The 22,451-nt window shown below is 40.8% G+C and overlaps 1 protein-coding gene and 2 pseudogenes across 1 annotated transcript in view; 1 reads left to right on the top strand and 2 right to left on the bottom strand.

Annotated features, from left to right (window-relative positions):
- Window positions 1–22,451, bottom strand: part of ZFP62 (ZFP62 zinc finger protein) — a 124,721-nt gene that overhangs the window by 88,927 nt on the left and 13,343 nt on the right. The window lies entirely within an intron of this gene.
- On the bottom strand, window positions 9,060–12,214 carry LOC100588712 (annotated as a pseudogene).
- LOC105739151 lies at window positions 9,724–10,470 on the top strand (annotated as a pseudogene).

Raw genomic sequence — 22,451 nt, 5'->3', positions numbered from 1 at the left:
AGGAGCTGCCAACGTTCAATCCCTTCTGGCCCTTAGAAATCTTTCCATTTGTTTGTGTCCTCAAACTTCTTTTATCAGTTTTTTATAGTTTTCATTTTAGAACTTCTTGACTTCTTCGGCTAAATGTATTCCTTGCTATTTAAATTTTTGGTAGCTATTGCAAATGAGATTGCTTTCTTGATTTCTCTTCCAGATTGTTCACTATTGGCATCTATAAATGCTACTGATGTTTGTACGTTGATTTTGTATCTTAAAACTTTACTCAATTCTTTTATCAGTTCCAAGAGTTTTTTTGCTGGAGTGTTTCAGTTTTTCTAATTATAAGATTATGTCATTTGCAAACAAGAACGATTTAACTTCTTTCTTTCCAATTTGAATGGACTTTATTTCTTTCCCTCGCCTAATTGCTCTTGCTAGGGCTTCCAGTGCTATGCTGAATAAAAGTATTGAAAGTGAACACCTCTGTCTGCTTCCAGATCTTAGAAGAAAGGCTTTCAAGGTTTTTCTCCTAATAAGTATGATGTTAGCTGTGGATGTGTCATACATGGTCTTTATTGTGTTGAGGTATTTTCTTTGTATATCCAGTTTCATCATGAAGGCATGTTGAATAACATAAAATGCTACTTCTGAGTCTATTGAGATGATCATATGGTTTTTGTCCTTCATTCTGTTCATGTGGTGTATCCCATTTATTGATTTGTGTGTATTAATCCATCCTTGTATCCCTGGGATAAATTCCACTTGATCATGGTGTGTTATCTTTTTGATGTGTTGTTGGAGTTGGTTTGCTAGTATTTTTGCACCTATGTTCATTCAGGATATTGGCTTGTAGTTTTCTTTTTTTGTTGTGTCTTTGTCTAGCTTTGGTATAAGGGCAATGCTGGCCACATAGGATGACTTAGGGAGAGATCCTGCCTCTACAACTTTTGCAAATAGTTTGAGTAGAAATAGTATTAATTCTTCTTTTAAAGTTTGGTAGAATTTGTCAGTAAAGCCATCAGTGATGTGACCTGTCCCCAAGTCTCCCAGCAATGGGTACCAGCACCAGCTCTGATGAGGGTGGCAGGGGAGTAACATAGACTCTGAGATTCCTTTGTTATAAATAGCCTTAGTATGTTGGCTTTCTCAAATGATGGTTATAGTAGTAATGAACTGCTCACCTGGACAGACTAGGACCCATTGGTTAGTCAGGACACTGCAGGAAATGGTGATAGCTGAGGTCACACACAAGTTTTCTTCTTCCTGGGTGCTCTGTTATTCTACCTGGAGCTGCTGTAATGGACTGATTGTGTCAGTTGGCCTCTAGCTTGGAGGTGTTGCTTGGAAAAGAGCACCAGCTGCGGTAGTAGCAGTGGGATTTATACTTGCCTTATGTTACCCAGGGGGGTACTGTGGTGTCTCAGGCAATGGGAGGGGCCATAAAGTTCTCAAAAGTTTCCATCCTTTGTGTTAAGCTACCAGGGTAGGTGGAGGGGCAAAACCAGGTGGAGGCTGGGTCAGGCGGGTCCACATGCTGGCTCTCCACATGCAAGGCAAACAGTGGCTCTTGTGGGGGTTGAGGGTGGTTCTCTTGCCACTGGGGCAATGCTCCGGGGAGGGGTGCAGCTGCCTCTATTGCACAGAAGAGTTTACACAGGCAGTGGGGAGTAGCAGGTGGCAGTAAGCCCCACACAGTCCCATGTACTTGGCAAGGCAGACCTCACGCCCACAGTGTTCCACTAGCAGCGGCTAGCTAAGTTCCAGGCAGTTTGCGCTCAGAACTCAAAACTGCTCCAGGCCATAAGCCTTTCTGGCAGAGACAGCAACTGTGGTACTTAGGCCATGCCCTTCCCAGTCTGCCAGCAAAGCCAGGGTGCCCAGCTTCTGCACTCATGGATGCAGCACACTTTTCACTCACCTCCCACTTCTGGCAAAGAAAGTTCATCTCCACTCGAGACAATATCAAGAATTTTAGTTAGAAGCTTTTCTTAACCTGTGACTGCTGCCTGAATAAGCTGGCCAACTTCTGTGAGGTCCCCTGGGAGGTAGGATCAGGAAGGGCTTCCTTGGTCCACACTGGAGGCTGGGAATGCATGCAAGGCTCTTGTGCTGGTGTTCCTAATTTTTTGTTCCCCACTACTCCCTAAACCAGTTTCAGGGCTGGATAGAATTAAGGCCTTCCCCCATGGCCTGTATTGTCAGGTTCCCCAGTAGTAGTGTATATCTTGGGGGCAGTTTATCCCCCCTCACACTTTGAGGACTTACAGTTTTCTGCCTGACTCATTGTGTAGGCTGCAGCCTGCCACTTCTTTCAAAGAGTTTGTGGTTTCTTTCAGTTTTCCTGTTAAGTTCTTGCCTGCTTATTAGAAAAAAATTCACATTGTGTATGTCTAGACACTATTTTGTCTTTCCAAGTAGGAGAGGCATGCTAACAATGCCTCTAATCCACCATCTTGGGGGAAAAAAAACTTTTAATTTTAATTGTGGGATTTAATATGTTTACTTTCAAGGCTGTTATTGATAACTACTTCTTATTATTTTGTTAATTGCCTTTTAATTGTTTTGTATATCCTTGTTCCTTTCTTATTCTCTTATTGCTTATCTTTGCAATTTGATGGCTTTCTATAGTGATGACATTTGATTCCTTTCTTTTTCTCATTTGTGTATCTGCTTCTTCCAGTGAGTTTCATACTTTTGTGTGTTTTCATGATGGGAGATATCATCCTTTCACTTCTAGATGCAGGAAGTGCATTTAAGCATTCCTCAAAGGCCTGTCTAGTGATAATGAATTCGCTCAGATTTTGTTTTTCTGGGAAATACTTTATTCCTCTTTCATTTCTGAAGGATAACTTTGCTAGGTATCGTATTCTTGCCTGACAGTTTTTTCTTTTTCTTTCAGGGCTTTGAATATATTATCCCATTCTTTCTTGGCCTAGAGGTTTTTGCTGAGAAATATGCTGTTAATCTGCTGGAGATTCATGTGACTTGATGCTTTCCTCTTGATATTTTTACAATTCTTTCTTTGTCTTTGGCTTTTGACAATTTGAGTATAATGTGCCTCAGGGAAGACATTTTAGGTTGGGTCTATTTGGGATTCTTTGATCTTCCCACATATAAATGTCTTCATCTCTTCAAAGACATGACAACTTTTCAGCTCTTATCTTTAAATCGGTTTTCTATGCCTTTTGCCATGTTTGTACCTTCTGGAACTCCCAACATTTGAGTTTTTGTTCACTTGTGTCCCATATGTCATATAGGATTTCTTCACTCTTTGATTTTTTTTCTGAGTTATTTCATTTTTTTCTTGAAAGATTAACTGTTTAACTATAAAGAAATAACTAAAAATTAAAAATAGCTTATAAACTTTATTTATGTAATTACTGAAGGGAAGAGAGTAACTGTTTGTGGTGGTGGACCCAGGAAGGCGGCTTTCAAGTTCTGGGGAGTGCGTATTTCCATTCTCTATGTTCTGAGCACAGACTCTCTGATGTGCAGGAATGCCTGCTTCCAGGTTTAGAGTGCTCCATGGGTTCAGATTTACTGCACATCTCAGTAAAGCTAATGCTCTGATGCTGCAGACTTCTGGGTGGATATGAGAGGATGCTAGTGGGACCCCAGGGATGTGGAGATGCAGGGGCTATTAAACCATGGTGCAGAATGTTGTCTTGTATTGGGTCTGTTCTCAAAATGATGTCATGCTGCAGTTGATTGGGACCTGGGGATGTAATATTGCATGAACTCCTTCCGTGGAACAGTGCAGTCACATGGACCCCAGGGAAATCCCTATACTACTCAGGGCCTTTGAGGGCTGAGGGGCTTTCCAGTAGCATGTACTATAGGACTCTGGCATGTGGACTGCTGAGGATCTCTTACTTGCCTTTTCCTCCAATGGGAGTCCCTCCTGGCTCTGAGCTAATCTGATTGGATGCCTCACTTCCCTCTCTGTGCTGCCATCTCAAGCTTTCATGCCTCAGAGTGTTTCAGTTGCTTCCCTTCTGGATTCCAGCATTTTTTCTCTACATGCTATGTTCAATGTGTGATTACCTACTTGCTGTTTTGGTTCTTCCTTGTGGAGGAGGTGAGTGCTGGGTGCCTGTAGTCAGCCATCTTGGTCTTTCCTCAGCTTTCACTTGTTTCAATTTTTCCTTCATTTCCAAAAGATAATTTTCCTTGTACATCATTCTTGATAGGTAGTTTTTGTTGTTGGTTGTTTGCTTGCTTCAGGGCTTTGACTATATCATCCCACATTCTCTGCTGAGAAATCTGCTAATGGATCCAAGCCTCATTCAAACTACCATATATGCTATTTACTTACTTTATCTTAGTTTCAGGATTCTCTCTTTGTTCTTCACTTATTACAGTTGGGTTATAATAAGTCTTGCTATATTTCTGGTCTGGATTGAAACTTATTGAAGACCTTTGATATTCTTGTATCTGGATATCTGTAGCTTTTATCGTATTTGGAAAGTTTTCTGCTGTTATTTCTTTACTTCTTCTATCCCTTTATCTTTCTCTGCTCCTCACAAACTCCTATAATTCAAATATTTGCTCTTTTGATACCATTCCATAGGTCTTACAAACTTTCTCCATTCCTTTTATACTATTTTCCTCCTCTGATTGTGTATTTTCAAATAACCTGTCTTAGAGTTCACATATTCTTTCTTCTGTTTGATCAGTTCTGCTATTAATACTTTTTATTGCATTTTTAAATTTCATTAATTGTATTTTTCAACTCCAGAATATCTGTTTGATTTTTAAAATAATTTAAATATCTGTTAAATTTCTTATTTTGGTCATTTATTATTTTTATGATTTCATTGAATTGTTTCTATTTTCTTGAAGTTCACTGAGCTTCCTTAAAAATATTATTATAAATATTTTGTCAGGCAGTTTGTATATCCTCATTTTTTTGGAGTTTGGCACTGGGAGTTTATTGTATTCCTTTAGTGGTATTATATCTCTTTAGTTTTCCTTGTTTCTTTCTGCTTTACGTTGATGTCTGCACATTTGACAAAATAAAGATTATTCCAGTCTTTGCAGACTGGATTTGTCTGGGAAACATTTTCACCAGTCATCTCATCTAGAGAATTTTAGCAAGGCTCTCTGTGATGGTCTGAGGTCAGTGTTGCTGCAAGAGTCCTTTGGCAGTCCAGCCTGGTGCCTGAGTCAGCAGGTGGGAATAACTGACTTTTAGGTCTGTGGGTTTGGCCTGAAGCCTGGATCCCCTTAGGTAGACCTATTGATTGAGTTTGTGGGGATGGTCCTAGAGGCTGTGTCTATGAGGGTGAGCCTGTATCTGCTGGGGCTGCCTAAGGTCTAGATCCACAGGGATGACCTGGTGCTGGTGTGGGCCTTGAGCCTGAGTCTGCAGGGGCTGGATAGGCACAAGGATGGCTCTGGCACCTGGATCCACTGGAATGGGCCTGGAACCTGAGCCCAAAAGGACTGGCCTTGTTCTGGGGCTGACGTGGCAACTGAGACCAGTAAAATGTCCTTGGAGTTGGAATCCATGGTGTCTACAGGAGTGGACTTAGAACTTCAATTCATAGAATCCTTCCTGGCACTGGAGTCTAATGTCCCTGCACCTTGAGTCTGCTGGAGCAGACTCTGGGTCATGGAGCAGCTGAGACTGGTCTAGAGCCTGAGAACATCCTAGTACTGAGGATGGCATGAAGCCTGAATCTGCAGGAACTGGCCTGGGGCCTAGGATTGTCAGTGCTGGCCTTGTCACTGAAGCCACAGTAGCTGTCCTGGAGCCTGTGTCCACTGGTGTTGGTCTTCAGGCTAAATGTATCTGTGCTAAGCTAGTGGCTATGTTTGAGATGGCTGGCTTGGGTCCTGGGGCTTCAGGGACTAACCTGGGACTGGATACACAGGGTCAGGCCACTATTCCTGAAGAACAAATATGCAAAACTCCTCAACAAAATACTAGCAACCTGAATTTAACAAAACTAAAAAGATCATTCACTGTAATCAAGTGAGATTTATCCTAGGCATGCAAGAATGGTTCAACATATGTAAATCAATAAATGTGACACATCACATTAACAAAACAAAGGACAAACACCATACGATCATCTCAATGGATGCAGGAAATGCACTTTACAAAATTCAACACTTTTTTCCACCATAAAAACTTTCAACAAATTAGGTATGGAAGAAATGTACCTTAACACAATAAAGGCCGTATATAACAAGCCCACATCTAACAACATACTCAATGGTGAAAAGTTGAAAGCTTTTCCTCAATAATCAAGGACAAGACAAGAATACCCACTCTTTCCACTTCTTTTCAACATAGTACTAGATTTTCTAGCCAGAGGAATTAAGCAAGAATAAGAAATAAAGGGCATCTTAATTGGAAAGGAAGGAATGCAATTGTCTGTTTGCTAACAACATGATATTGTATATAGAAATACCTAAACAGTCCACCAAAACCTGTTATAACTGATAAACTAATTCAGCAAAGTTGTAGGAAACAAAATCATATTGTAAAAATCAGTAGCATTCCTGTACACTAACAAACTATCCAAAAAGGAAATTAATAAATAATCCCATTTACAATAGCTACAAAAAATAATACTTAGGAGTGAATTTATTTAAGAAAATGAAAGATCTATATGCAGAAAACTACAAGACATTGATAAAGAAATTGGTAAAAACAGAAACAGAAAGTTATTCCATGTTCATGAATCAGAAGATGTAGTATTAAAATGTCCATACTATCCTTAAACAATCTACAGATTCAATAGAATTCCTGATAAAATTTTAATAATACTTTTCACATAATTAGAAAAAAATCTTAAAATTTACACGGAAACACAAAACACCCCAAATAGCCAAAGCAATCTTGACCAAAACCAACAAAGCTAGAGACATCACATTACCTGACTTAAATATACACTACAAAGCTATAGTAATCAAAACATCATGTTTTTGGCATAAAAACAGACATGTCAACCAAAGAAGCAGGATATAGAGTCCAGTGAACATCCATGAATTTATAAACAATTGATGATTAATCAAGATGTATAGAACACACAATGGGGAAAGAACAGTCTCCTCAATGAATGGTCTTGGAAAACCTGGATACCCACATGCAGAAGAAAGAATTTAAAAACTTACCTCACACCATGTATAAAAATAAACTCAAAATAGACTAAAGACTTAAATATAAGACCTGAAACTGTAAAAGTACTAGAAAAAAAGAAGGTAAAAGCTCCACGACGCAGACGTGAATAATTATTTTTTGAGTATCACCCCCAAGGCACAGGCAATGAAAGCAAAAATACAGATGGAATAGCATTAAACTAAAATGCTTCTCGCAGTGAAGTAAACAGCTAACAAAGTGAAGAGACAACCTGTAGAGTAAGAGTAATATTTGCAAAGCATATATCTGATGAGGATAATATCCAAAATTTATAAGGAACTTAAAAACTCAATAGTTAGAAAAATAACACAGTTGTAAAATGGGCAAACAACCTGAGGAGACATTTCTTAAAAAACATATAAATGACCAATAGTTTCGTTTAAAAATATTCAACATTACTAATCATCAGGGAAATAAAAATCAAAACCACAAGAAGATATTACCTCATAGCTAATAGAATGGCTATCATCAAAAAGACAAAAACTAACAAGTGTTGACAAAACTATGAATGCTGTACACTAATGGTGGGAATGTAAATTTGTATAGCCATTATCTAAACCCGTATGGAAGTTCCTCAAAGACTAAAAATAGAAATACCGTATTATCTAGCAATCCCCCTACTGGGTAAATATCAAAAGATTGAAATCAATGTGCTAAAGAGGTACGTGCTGTCCCACGTTCACTGCAGAATTATTAACAAGAACTAAGATACAGAGTCAACCTATGCATCCATCAGTGGATGAATGGAGGAAGAAAATGTGGTATATAAACACAATGGAATACTGTTCAATTTTTTTCAAATACAAAGTTATATTCATTTTCAGTAAACAGCAAAACAAAGTAGAGTCAGGCTGGGTGTGGTGGCTCACGCCTGTAATCCCAGCACTTTGGGAGGCCGAGGGGGGTGGATTACCTGAGGTCAGGAGGTCAAGACCAGCCTGGCCAACACGGTGAAACCCTGTCTGTACTAAAAAGACAAAAATTAACTGGGCGTGGTGGTGTGCACCTGTAATCCCAGGTACTTGGGAAGCTGAGGCAGGAGGATCACTTCAAACTGGGAGGCGGAGGTTGCAGTGAGCCAAGATCATGCCACTGCACTCCAGCCTGGGCGACAAGAGCAAAACTCCATTTCAAAATAAAAAAAAAACCAAAAACCAAAAACCAAAAAAACGAAGTGGAGTCAATGCACTAATTTTTAAATCTAACACAATCCTTAGAACAAACTATGCTCAATAAATAAAAACACATTATTATTAATGGAGTAAGATTATTCTTGAGATTCTCTAGGGTTGTGTGTGTGTTTTAAACAAAACTGAGTCGTAGGTGAAGAAAGACATCCTACAGACATGACTGAGAAGGGCTCAAAGAAAAGAACAGCCAAGGAGGAGTGTCCCCAAATACTAAGCAAAATGAATATGGGATTTTTCAAAGCAGTCTAGAAATCAGAGCTCACTGGGTTTGGAGATAATCCGCGTTGGAGGCCTCGTAATGAAATCTTCCCGTATTTCCAGATTCTTGACATGGAATCTGTCACAATTTTAAGGAGCTTCTGCCAAAGGAAAGGAGATCACTTATGCTGCCTGAAATGGCCTACGCCTCCTAAATTTCCTTTGACTCTGTCACTAATATAGCAAGTGTTCATTCCAGCAAAGGATTACTACTGAGGACCAACTCCTCTCTGGTTTAGATTTTCCTTTCATAAACACATTGACCCTTGCCAAGGAGAGCTCTAAGTATATCCAGTTTCTTTTCTTTTTATCCCTGCTATACAACTCTGCTTGGCTACAAAATCTAGGACTCTCACAGCAATGGCAGCATTGGTCAGAAGGTAATTGCCAGTTCTAACGCAAGAACTCTCTAAAGTTCAATGGTCACAATTTTTTTTAACCACTTCATCTGCCACGACTTTTTTTTCTCTTTATCTTGCCAATTATTTCTTTTAAAACTCAATCCTCCAAGCTACATTCTGAGCACTAAGTTTTTTGACCAATGCATCTCTGGTATCCTCATCATCTTTTTGCAGATCTATGTCATCTTGTTGGGACCAAATGGGGTATCTATCAGCTCTCTGACCAGACGCTAAGAAGGAGGAAGTAGCCTCCAACTCACCATTATTTTTAAAGAAGGCCTGTGTAACTGTTGGTAGATCCAAGTTAAATTTTTCCATTAACTGCCGAATGATCTTAATGGCAAGCTCCCACCCCTGGTGGAGAAAGTCTCCCTCCTCCTCTGTCTCTCCCCCTCCTCCTCTGTCTCTCCCCCTCCTCCTCTGTCTCTCCCCCTCCTCCTCTGTCTCTCCCCCTCCTCCTCTTCCCCATTCTCACCTTCCTGCTCCTGCTGTGTTTCTGTCTTCCTCAGGCATGGGCAGATTATCATCACACATTGTTATATGTATTTCAAAATCAGGACTCTTGATTCACTTGTAGGAAGTGCCTTTCCAGCAGTCCTGGACGGTTCTTGCAGCTCAGTTTTCCATCTCTCTGCCAGATGCTAATAAACCATGCCTCTGATCCAATGCCTCCATTTAGCTGTAACAGTACATTAATCAGAACTGCCTGGCATCCTCCTGAACAAGACTTTCAATAGGGCCCAGTATGTTTCACTTCATCCCGAAGTTTTCTCAAGCATCTTCTAAGATGTTTACGTAGTCTTTCGTAGTGGGACTAGGAGCCAGCAGAGGAACAGATATACGTTCTCTCAAGATGTCTCTCCAGCAGAACTTTTCCCCTTTGTTTCCAAGGCCTTGGCTTTTCTCATCATTTCCAGTGTATATGAGCAACACACAATGCTATCATACATCCCCCTGCAGCTTTAAAAAGAAGCAGGAGTAAGCAGTACTTCCAGCCACGCCACCAAGCACCATCAAGTACCTGCCTGACAGCCCAACGCCAGCATTATAGGTAACTCTGGCAGGACTAATCTCCTTCATTGCTCCACCAGTGGTCCTGCTAATGACAAAGACTTACATTCCCATATTAGCTTTTACTCAGATGGAGCTAGTTTCCTATCCTTGTGGTGGTCAGATGGGGTTTTGCCGTATCAGAAGGCACCCCAGCCAAACCCGACTTCCTTAATTTAGCTAATAGTACAGTTCCTGTTGTGTTTTCATGGTTTGTCTTATTTCTGAAAGACTCAGCAAAGCCATAGCCACAGTAATAATAGGTAATGGGGATAGCATTACACATTGAACTTTTTCTCTTGCCACATTATCCCAACTGGTTCAAAGCCCTGAGGAGAGTAGTCACTTTATTAGCCACTTTTTCACTTATAATCGCTTTAGTGTTAAAAATATTTACCCAGAGAAAGGACCTAACAGACCTGGTCAAGTAGAAAAGCTATAAAACTACACTGTAGATAACACTGGTATGCTGGCTACACCTTTTTCTACTTCTCCTGTTTGGCTGTCCCTTCCCCCACACCAATGGTAATTTATTCTTCACACATTATTCTTCATTTCCATTAGTTGTTATTTCATAGTAATTACTTAAGCAGGAGCTCGAAAATCCCTGACAAGTCATTTTCATCTTGTGTCCAGAATTGGTGGGTTCTTGGTCTCACTGACTTCAAGAATGAAGCCACAGACCATCTCAGTGAGTGTTAACAGTTCTTAAAGATGGTGTGTCTGGAGTTTGTTCCTTCTGATGTTCAGATGTGTTTACAGTTTCTTCCTTCTGGTGGGTTCGTGGTCTCTCTGGCTTCAGGAGTGAAGCTGCAGACCTTAGAGGTGAGTGTTACAGCTCACAAACGCAGTGCAGACCCAAAGAGTGGGCAGCAACATAATTTATTGCAAACAGCAAAAGAACAAAGATACCACAGTGTGGAAAGTGACCCGAACTGGTTGCCGTTGCTGGCTCTGGCAGCCTGCATTTATTCCCTTATCTGACCCCACCCACATCCTGCTGATTGGTCCATTTTACAGAGAGCTGATTGGTCCGTTTTGACAGGGTGCTGATTGGTGCATTTACAATCCCCGAGCTAGACACAGAGTGCTGATTTGTGCATTTACAATCCTCTAGCTAGACATAAAAGTTCTCTAAGTCCCCACCAGATTAGCTAGATAGAATGCTGACTGGTGCATCCGCAAACCCATAGCTAGACACAGAGTGCTGACTGGTGCATACACACTCCGCCTGCTAGACATAAAAGTTCTCCAAGTCCCCACCCGACTCAGGCGCCCAGCTGGCTTGCCTAGCGGATCCCGCGCAGGGGCCACAGGTGGGGCTGCCCGCCAGTTCTGCGCAGCATGCCTGCACTCCTCAGCCCTCGGGCGGTTGATGGGATGGGGTGCTGCGGTCGGGGAGGGTCAGGCCCGCAGGAGCTCACCATGCAGGTAGGGGGTGGGGCGGGACACGGGCATGGCGGGCTGCAGGTCCCGAGGCCTGCCCCGCCAGAGGCAACTGAGGCCTGGCGAGAATTCGAGCGTGGCCTGGGTGGGCTGGCAGCGCTGGGGGACCCCGCGCACCCTCTGCAGCTGTTGGCCTGGGTCCCGCGAGCGCCGCCACAGCCCCGGTTCCTGCCTGCGCTTCTCCCTCCACACCTCCCAGCAAGCAGAGGGATCCAGCTCCAGCCTCGGCCCGCCCAGACGGGCTCCCACAGTGCAGTGGCGGGCTGAAGGGCTCCTCAAGCATGGCCACAATGGAAGCCGAGGCCAAGGCGGTGCTGAGAGCCAGCAAGGGTCACCAGCACGTTGTCACCTCTCAGTCTCATACTATTTTCACTGAGTCATGTTATGAATTATATAGTCACCCGTTTAAACATTTCAATGCCTTAACTATCTTGAAAAATATAAAATAAAAAAAGATTAAAAAGAAATCAGGGCTCTCATCCCTCAGCCTCCTCAAACTCCCTGGTGGCTTCCGCAGGCATGTTTTTGACGGCTTCTTCATGTTCCTGGGTTTCTTCCTTCACACGTTCTTCAGGCAAAGCTGGAATTCTCTTACTCCGTGGCTCCCGGCAACCCTCAGGCTCCGGGTCCTGCTCCACCTTCTGCTTGAGCGTCTGGGAGCGGGGGATCCTGGGGCATCTCCTGCCCCTGGCCGGGTAGGTTCTGAGGAGCCTTTCTTCCACGAGCTGGTTTTCCTCCATCGCTTCCCACAGGCTTTGCCTGCGACCGAAAGAGGGGAGCCGGCATTTTCCTTCACGTAGGCCCGAAAAGCCACGTCACCCACATCCCTGAAGGCGGCCCCACCAGCAGCTTCGGCTTGGGCTCGGCGGCGCACTGTGCCAGGGCCCCTCCCCGCCTCTGTGCTCCAGTGGGCCGCGTAGGCGGGACCCAGCCCATAGGCCGCCGCTCCAGCCGCTGCAGCGTTCCAAGCGGTCCAGGACGGACTGCGCAAACAAAGCCGCCAGAGGCGTCCCCGGGCTGGGTCAGCGGTGTGGCCTGGGCTCCCGCACCCGGCGGTGCAGCAGCTGCTTGGTTGGGCTGGGCAGCAGGTATAAGGACTTAGAGTTGCCGTCCTCCCTGGCAAACACAGTCGAGGAATGATTGGGCCCGTTGGGTTTGACGCCGGGCACCAGAGGAGGCACCCCCTCCTGAGCGCCTGGCATGCAGACAGCGACTGACTGAGCCACTACTAATTTTTAAAAAGAAAATATTCCTCTTATTTGTGACAACATGGATGAATCTGGAGAACATCATGCTAAACGAATGAGCCAGGCACAGAAAGACAAATACTGCATGCTCTTAATTATATGTGGAATGCAAAAAAGCTTAACTCAGAAGCAGAGTAGAATGGTGATTACCAGAGGCTGGGGGCAGGGGAGGCAATAGGGAGATGCTTGCCAAGGAGTACAAAACTTTTGTTAGATAGGAGGAATATGTTACCATGCAAATGGTAATGAAAAGAAAACAGGAGTGGCTATACATATATCAGACAAAGTAAACTTTAAGTCAAAAGTTGTCCCTAGAGACAAAGAAGGTTATTACGTAATGATAAAAGGGTGAATTAAACAGGAAGATAGAATAATTGTAAACGTATATGCATCCAACTTTATAGCACCTAAAGTTAATATTGAGAGAGAAGAAAGGAGAAATTGACAGCAGTAGAACAATAATAGGAAACTTTTAACACTCCACTTTCAATATTAAATTGAATATCCAGGCAGAAAATCAAGAAATAGTGAACTTGAACGACACTGTTAGCCAAATGGACTTAACAGACACGTACAGAACTTTTCACCCAACAGCAGAAGAATACACATTCTTTTTAAGCTTACAAGGAACATTCTCCAAAATACATCACATGTTAAGCCACAAAACAAGTTTTAACAAATTTAAGGAGATCAAAATTATATGAAGTATCTTTTCTGACCACAATGAAGTGGAACTAGAAATCAATAACAACAAGAAAGGGAGACAGTTCACAAATACATGGAAACTAACATTATCTTAAAAACTACTGGATCAAAAAGAATTTTAAATCCATCTTGAACTGAATAAAACTGAAAAAACATACTAAAAGTTATGGGATTCAATAAAAGCAGTAATACGAAGAAAGTTTGTAGTGATAAATGCCTAAATTTAAGAAGTGGAAAGATATCAAATAAACAACGTAACTGTATACATCAAGGAACTAGAAAAAGAAGCAGCAGCTAAGCCAAAGCTGGCAAAAGGAAGAAAATAATAGGGATTAGAATAGAAACAAGTCAAACGGAAAGTAGAAAAACTATAGAAAAATACCAAAAATAAAAATTGCCTTTTAGAAAAGAAAAAAGTTGGCAAACTCTTAGCTATACTAAGAAAAAAAGTAAAGAAACAAAAGCAGAATTAAAGAGGAGACATTACAACAGATCCCTCAGAAATAAAAAGGATCATAAGAGACTATTATGAACAATTACATGCCAACAAATTGGATAACATAGAGGAAATGGGTAAATTCCTAGAAACATACAACCTACTAAGGCTGAACCAAGAAGAAATGGAAAGCTGGACCATGCCAATTACAAAGAGATTAAAGTAGTAATACAATGCCTCCAAGCAAAGAAAAATCCAGGACCAATTGGCTTCACAATTGAATTCTAACAAACATTCAAAGAGGAAATAACACCAATCCTTCTTAAACTTTTCCAAAAAATAGAAATAGAGGAAACACTTCTAACCTCTTTATGAATCCAGCAGCACTCTAATACCAAAACCAAAGACACCACAAGTAAAGAAAACTACAGACCAATATCTCTGATTAACATACATGCAAAACATCTTTGATAAATTGCTAGCAAACCAAATCCAACAACACATCAAAAAGTTTATACACCATGACCAAGTGAGATTTATCATTGGGATACAAGGTTGGTTTAATACATGTAAAACAATCAATATGATAAACCATATTAAGAGAATGGAAGATTAAAACCACATAATCATTTCTATAGATGCAATAAGCACATTTGATGAAGTTTAATATCCTTTCGTGGTTAAAAAAATCCAAGGAAAATAGATATAGAAGATGCTATGGTATGAATGTGTCTCTAAAGTTTATATGTTGAAACCTAAACCCCAAAGCAATCATATTAAGAGGTGTGGGCTTTAGGAGATGATTAAGTCAGGAGGGTTTCTCCCTCAAAAATGGGATTAGTGCCTGTATAAAAGAGGCCTAAAAGAGTTGTTCATCCTTCTACCATGTAAAAATAAGAAGATGCCATCTTGAAACAGAGAACAAGCTCTCACCAGACACTGAATCAGCTAGTGCCTTGATCTTGGGCTTGTCAGCCTCCAGAACTGTGAGCAATAAATTTTTCGTGTTTATAATTTCTTATTTTAAGAGATTTTGCTATTGCAGCCCAAACAAATAAAGATGGCAGGAAATTTCCTCAACATAATAAAGGCCATTTATGACAAGTCCACAATGCATATCATTATCAATGAGGGAAACTGAAGCTTCTGCTAAGATCTGGTAAAAGAAAAGGATGTTCCCTCTTGCCACTTCTATTTAACACAGTACTGAAAGTACTAGCAAGAGTAATCAGACAAGAAAAAGAAAGAAAAGCCATACAAATCAGAAAGGAAGAAGTAAAAGTGTCTCTGTTTGCATATAATATGATCCTTTACTTAGAAAACTGTAAATATTCCACCAAAAAAACTTATTAGCAATAAAAAATAAATTCAGTAAGGTTACAAGACATGAAATCAACATAAAAATCAGCTGGTTCTGTACACTAACAAAGAAATATCTAAAAAGGAAGTCAAGAAAACAATACCATTTACAAAAGCTACAAAACAGAACATACTTAGGAATAAATCTAACAAGGGAAATAAAAGGTCTGTACCACCTTTTCAAAGAAAAATTTTTTTTTAGAGATGGGGTCTTGCTATGTTGCCCAGACTGGTCTCAAACTTCTGGCCTTTAGTGGCCTCCCAAATTGTTGGGATTACAGGTTTGAATCACCATGCCTGGTTCAGGTAAAAGATCTGTATACTGAAAACTATAAAACATTGATGAAAGAAATTAAAGAGGATATTAATAAACAGAAAGAAGACCCCATCTCTACAAAAACAAAAAAAATCCTAAAATATTAGTCAGGCATTGCAGCACATGCCTGTAGTTCCAGCTACTGGGGAGGCTGAGGAGGGAGGATCACTTGAGCCCCAGAATTTGAGGGTTCTGTGAGCTATGATCACACCACTGCACTCCAGCGTGGGTGACAGAGTGAGACCTTCTCTCAATAAATAAATAAATAAATAGAAAGATATCCTGTGTTTTGGTTTGGAAAAATTAATACTGTTAAAATTTCTATATATTCTACATGATCAATAGATTTAACACTATATAGAAATTTTAATGGCATTTTCCACAGAAACAAAAAATACTAAAATTTGTATAAACCCACAAAAAGTTTTAAATATCAAAATAATATTGAGACAGAAAAATAAGGTTGCAGCATCATACTTCCTGACTTCAAAATTTATTGCAAAGCTATAGAAATCAAACAGAATGCTCCTGGCATAAAAGCCAACACATAGACCAATGGAACAAAATAAGGAACTCATAAATAAACCCAAGCACATATGGCCAATTAATTGTCAACAAGTTCACCAGGAAGACAAAACGGGAAATTGATAGTCTCTTCAATAACTGATGTGGGTAAAACTGGATATCTGCCCGCAAAAGAAATTTGACCCCTATCTTACACCATACACAAAAATAAACTCAAAATGGACTAAAAGCTTAAAAAATAATACCTCAAAACATTTAAATTCTAAAAAAAAATACAGGAAAACTTCTTGACATTAGTCTGAAAAGGATTTTTTAAAAAATAATTCACCAAAAGCACAAGCAATAAAAGCCAAAATAAATAAGGGGCATTACATCAAACTAAAAAGCTTCCGCATGCCGAAGGAAACAATCGACAGCATGAACAGGCAGCCAATCAACTGGGAGAAAGTATTTGCAGGCCATATATCTTATAAGACTTCAGTACTCAAGATACATAAGGAACTAACAACTCGATAGCAATAAAACAAATAATCCAGTTTTTAAAATGGGCAAAGGTCCTGAATAGACACATCTAAAAAGAAGACATACAAATGGCCAACAGGAATATAAAAATGTCCAACATCACTAATCATCAGAGAAATGACAATCGAAACCACGAGATACCATCTCACAATTGTTAGGATAGCCATTATCAAAGAGACAAGATATAACAGGTGTTGGTGAGGGTGTATAGTAAAGAAAACCCACTGACACCATTGGAAATGCAGATTGGTGCAGTCATATTGGAAAACAGTGTGGAGTTTCCTCTAGAAATTTTAAAAAATAGAACTAATGTATGACCCAGCAATCCCTCTTCTGGGTATATACTCAAAGGAAGTGAAACCACCACCTCGTAAACATATATGTGCTTCCATGTTCATTGAAGCATGGTTTACAATAGCCAAGATAGGGAAACAAACAAATTGTGGTGGGGAGTGTCATCAAGATGGCAAAATTGGAGATACTAGCCTTTATCCCCCACCAAAGAAAATAAATAGCTATCCACAAATGAAAACATCTCTAAGAGGGCTCAAAGTCACATTAAAGAATGTGAGGCAACACAGTGGAGCAAAAACAACAACAACAAAGCACAATAAAAAAGGAGGCTCTCCACAGGGAGGCACACTGGTGTGACTGGCATATCTGAGACTCCAGGAGATGGCTAGGGTCAAAGAAGAAGGGTGAAAGCTATGGATATCAGCCACATGGCGGAACCACCATGGTCCCCAGGGCCTTCTTCACACAAGACACTGGCATGTTTTGTCACTGAGTTGAGAAACAGACATTTCTGTTGGGGGAACCCCATAGAGGAAGGCACAGCTTCACAATCCTCCCTCACCCAAGAAGCAGCTGCTGTTGAGCCACTTTGGGAAATCACCTGCTTCCTCTCTCAACCTCATGCATGCCATAACCCCCAAGCCTCAGCTGCTCCATGGATGCCCACGCTTCAGAGACCAGAGCCATCACCATACCAAGCTGGTGTACACTCCAGGCCCTGGATCCAAGGTCTCTCTAAGTGTTCCCTGAATCCAGGCACAAGCTGAGCCATCATAGACAGGCAGGCCCTGACCTGATCCTGAAACACTGTAACTCTGAACACACCTGTGGCAGAAATTGGGGAGATGTATATTAAAGGATACAAAGTCTCAGCGATACAGATGCATACATCCAGAGATCTGAAGTACAACATGAGGGCTATAGTAAATGATATTGTAGTGTATACTGCAAATTTTCTAAGAGGATAGATTTTAGGGGCTCTTAACCACACACCCACTAAATGATAGATGTTAATTTGCTTGACTGTAGCAATCATTTCTCTATGAACATGTATCAAAACATTATCTTGTGTACCTTAAATACACATAATAAAAAAGATAAGGCTGAATGTGAAAACTCAGCACTGAGACCTTCTGTGAGTGCCCCTCCACCTTCCTTGTGTTTCCTCCTGACTCTCTCTTGCATGGAACTTCTATTGCACGCTGAGAATTCATTTTCCTGTTTTCAAATATACGCTATTGCTCTATTCTTTAAGACTACTACCCATAATAACACTGAGCTTTAAAAATCATTCCCTACTTATAGCTTTTTAGCCTATAAGCTCAGCTTACTAGTGTAAGAAAGAAAGAGAAAAGAAACACCAAAAGCAGCTTAACAATTAAAGACAGGTTTATTTTGGAGAATACACTTGAGAGGGGCTTCTGGCCAAGTTAGGTTAGAGGCATTTTTTCTTACAGACTAAGAGTTTTTAAGGGTTTGATGTGGGACAGCTCATTATAGGGTTGGAATGCTTTTTGTGTTTCTTTGTCTTGCTTATCTGGGAGGGAGAGTTTGTGTGTGTTTCCATCCATTTTCCTGAAGCTGCAGGTATGCCCCAAGTCTACTTTTAGTTTCCCTATCTTAATGCACATAAAGGGAAAGGAATGTGCTTACTAAGTCCCACTGTTTCACTGGGGCCCATTGTATGAGGGTGAAGGTCGGCTGTTACCCAAGAGACTTTCCCCCCTCCCTCTGTGCCCAAGGTGTCTTATCTATGTTTTACTGTCTGCTCCTTCTGGCTGCTTGTAGTTAGAAGAGAAGTGATTTCCTTGAAATGCAGGAGGCTAGAAAAGGGGCTGGAACTTAAAGTGGCGATGTTTGACTGAGATGACGGTGCTCCTGCTCTGTCATTCCAGACCCTATAGTTATAAAAGGATGAGGGGCAATGTGTCTTTTTGTTTGTTTGTTTGTTTTGCTACTTCCTGCTGGGGGGTGGCAGACAGATCTTTGGTTTTGGATTGACTGAAGGAGCAATGCCATTTGTACATGTTTTGGGTAGTTGTTTGTGAAATAGCCATGATTCTAGTGGTTAAGAATTTTTGAAAAAGCTGAATTACACAGAGTAAAAACATTAGTCCTGGGCTTTTTAGCAGCATTTTTTATTAGGCCCGACTGGTTGAGATAGAAGCAACTTTTTTTTTTTTTCCAAAAAAAAAGGCAGAGGCACATGTTTGGAAAGGCCTATGTGTTATTTTTTGTTAGTAACTGTTATTCCTACTATAAGGATAATAATTAAGCAAAATGCTACAGTAATTGAGATTCTCTGTCCGATATTTTACCCTGAGGGTGCCACCATATATAGTTTTACTGCAAATAGTAAAGTGAGTAAAGCAATTCCCGCAAGGGTGGCATAGTAAATAATTTCCATTAAAAACGTTTTAATATTTGGCTTAAAACGAGAAGTAGAAATGACAAAAAGTATTTGGTGAGATAGCGGTGAGGCTGAGTAAGATGAGTAATTTTTACTTAGCAACTTATTTTTTGTGCTTTTAGCTGAAGATTATTTATGTTTTGTACACTGATATTGGGACATTTCTCTGGGCTGGCAGGAGTTGCTTCCTCAGATTTTTAAGCTTTGACTTGAGTGTGATGTATTTAGGAGTTGATTTCTGTAGTGGATATAAGTTAAACTGTAGCAAACAATAAAAACTGAAAAATATTAGGCAAGACTAGAATTTAACAACAGGTGTGCTATAGTTTTTGAAACATGATTTTCTCTCTTCCGTTTTCCATGTTTATTAAAAGACAAGTCATGGTAGGACTGGTTTGCTTTATTATACTTGGCTTAATTATTTGCATACAATTCAGCAAGAATAATTATTTGCTACATAGGCCTTTTAAATTGGCTTTGATGGAACTTTGTTTCATAGAAGGAATTTGAGATAAGACTTTTTGAAGCCAAGCCCAGCCATGGATTTGTACTATTAAACACCTATGAGTTGGCAGAATTCCTTTCCTCTTCAGGTTTTAAGATAACTTGGGGTTCCTGGCCTGTGAGAAACTGACATTCTTTACTCACCACAGGTCAGAAACTCTGTACAGGGGCTGTGTGCACAGAATATGAGGCCAGTGTCCAAGGGCTGTATTGGCTCCATAAGTCAAGTTTGATTCCTTAAAGGAGAGCACACCATTCCGGTCAAAGCCTTGCCAAAATAACTAGTTTCTCCAATCGTGTTCTGTTACAAAAGAAAACAGGTTCTTTTTTTTTTGAGACAGAGTTTTGCTCTTGTTGCCCAGGCTGGAGTACAATGGCGCTATCTCAGCTCACTGCAACCTCCACCTCCCAAGTTCAAGCGATTCTCCTGCCACAGCCTCCCCAGTAGCTGGGATTACAGGCATGTGCCACCACGCCTGGCAAATTTTGTATTTTGTATTTTTACTAGAGACAGGGTTTCTCCTTGTCGGTCAGGCTGGTCTCAAACTCCCGACCTCAGGTGATCCACCTGCCTCGGCCTCCCAAAGTGCTGGGACTACAGGCATGAGCCACCTCGCCCGGCCAGAAAACAGATTTTTTTTTTTCAGATAGAGTCTTGCTCTGCCACCCAGGCTGGAGTGCAGTGGCGCGATCTCGGCTCACTGCAAGCTTCGCCTCCCAGGTTCATGCCATTCTCCTGCCTCAGCCTCCCGAGTAGCTGGGACTACAGGCGCCCGCCACCACGCCCTGCTAATTTTTTGTATTTTTAGTAGAGACGGGGTTTCACCGTGTTAGCCAGGATGGTCTCAATCTCCTGACCTCGTGATCTGCCCACCTTGGCCTCCCAAAGTCCTGGGATTAGAGGCGTGAGCCACTGCGACCGGCCCAGAAAACAGTTTCTTATTGCACTTATGCAAACGACTATACTGTTGTAATTTAGGAATACTTATAACTAGTTTTTAAATTCTAGAGGACCTAGGCAGAGAGAAACACGCTTTAAATCCTATTTACAGGAATATACTTTACTTAGCTCTGAAAGTCTGTAGCTAGCTTAAGACAACTTTTCTTGACTCTGAAAAAATAAAATAAGGATTAGCAGTGTTTTAAGCAAAAGGTAAAAACTTGTTTTGGTTTTCTATTAGTTTAGTCCATTTTATTAACTTTTGCTTGATATTTATAAACATTTTAGCTTTCCATGAATTTTGTGCATTTGTTATTGCTGCTGTTGTGAGAAACTCACATTCAAGAGCACTTGTTAAAGTCCCGCAGCTTGATTATAAACCATCTTTTGAAAAGGATTAAAACAAAACAACAGGCCGGGCACGGTGGCTCACGCTTGTAATCCCAGCACTTTGGGAGGCCGAGGCGGGCGGATAATGAGGTCAGGAGATCGAGACCACGGTGAAACCCCGTCTCTACCAAAAATACAAAAAATTGGCCGGGCGTGGTGGCGGGCGCCTGTAGTCCCAGCTACTCGGAGAGGCTGAGGTAGGAGAATGGCGTGAACCCTGGAGGCGGAGCTTGCAGTGAGCCGAGATCGCGCCACTGCACTCCAGCCTGGGCGACAGAGCAAGACTCCGTCTCAAAAAAAAAAAAAAACAAAACAACAATTGTCTGTAAATGACAAAATGTCCAGTTTGGATACAGTTAGAAACACAATTAACAAAGAAATTTAGTCATTTTTGTGGTTTACAATAACCCAACATAACCTTAATTGTGATTAATAGCACATATTCAGACACTAACGTTAGACATTTCATACAGTTTTGGAACATATGTTAATATTATTCCCTAAAATATAACTTATTAGGCAGTGTTTTGGCAATTTTATGTACCTAAACATGTTAAATAATCCTGTTTACCTTTGTTCCAGATGCTTCAGGGGCGCTTTGCAGGACCTAAAAGTTAGGGGTTAGGAAAGACAATTTTGAGACTAAAGTTTGGTTTTGGAAGCCTGTTAAATATGTTTAAAATTTAAACCATTTGATATTATGAAATAGAATTTTAGATCATTATTTTTTGTTCATTTGTTTGTTTTGTTTCGGTTTGCCAAAATGATGAGTTAAAAATTTGGAAAAGCAGGCCGGGCACGGTGGCTCACGCTTGTAATCCCAGCACTTTGGGAGGCCGAGGTGGGCGGATCACGAGGTCAGGAGATCGAGACCACGGTGAAACCCCGTCTCTACTAAAAAATACAGAAAATTAGCCGGACGTGGTGGTGGGCGCCTGTAGTCCCAGCTACTTGGAGAGGCTGAGGCAGGAGAATGGCGTGAACCCGGGAGGCAGAGCTTGCAGTGAGCCGAGATTGCGCCACTGCACTCCAGCCTGGGTGACAGAGCAAGACTCCGTCACAAAAAAAAAAAAAAAAAATTTGGAAAAGCAAAAACCATTTATTAGCCTTTTTTATTACATGAAAATTCTGTTTAAGAGAGAAAGTTAAATTTTACCCTTGCATTAGTTTGCTATTAATGTTAACCCCAATTTTCATGAAACTTTATAGACAATTCTATTTAATTTTAACCAGTTTGACTATGAAGTGAGATTTTTACATACCTGTTATAACCCTTGACAAATTTTGCTAAAGAGTAGATTAGCATTTTAAGAAAAACTTGTAGTGCTT

This window comes from Nomascus leucogenys, chromosome 2 (assembly GCF_006542625.1).
Source record: "Nomascus leucogenys isolate Asia chromosome 2, Asia_NLE_v1, whole genome shotgun sequence".
Taxonomy (NCBI): Eukaryota; Metazoa; Chordata; class Mammalia; order Primates; family Hylobatidae; genus Nomascus; species Nomascus leucogenys.
The sequence above is the reverse complement of the archived record's forward strand: the minus strand, read 5'-3'. Positions and strand labels throughout refer to the sequence as shown.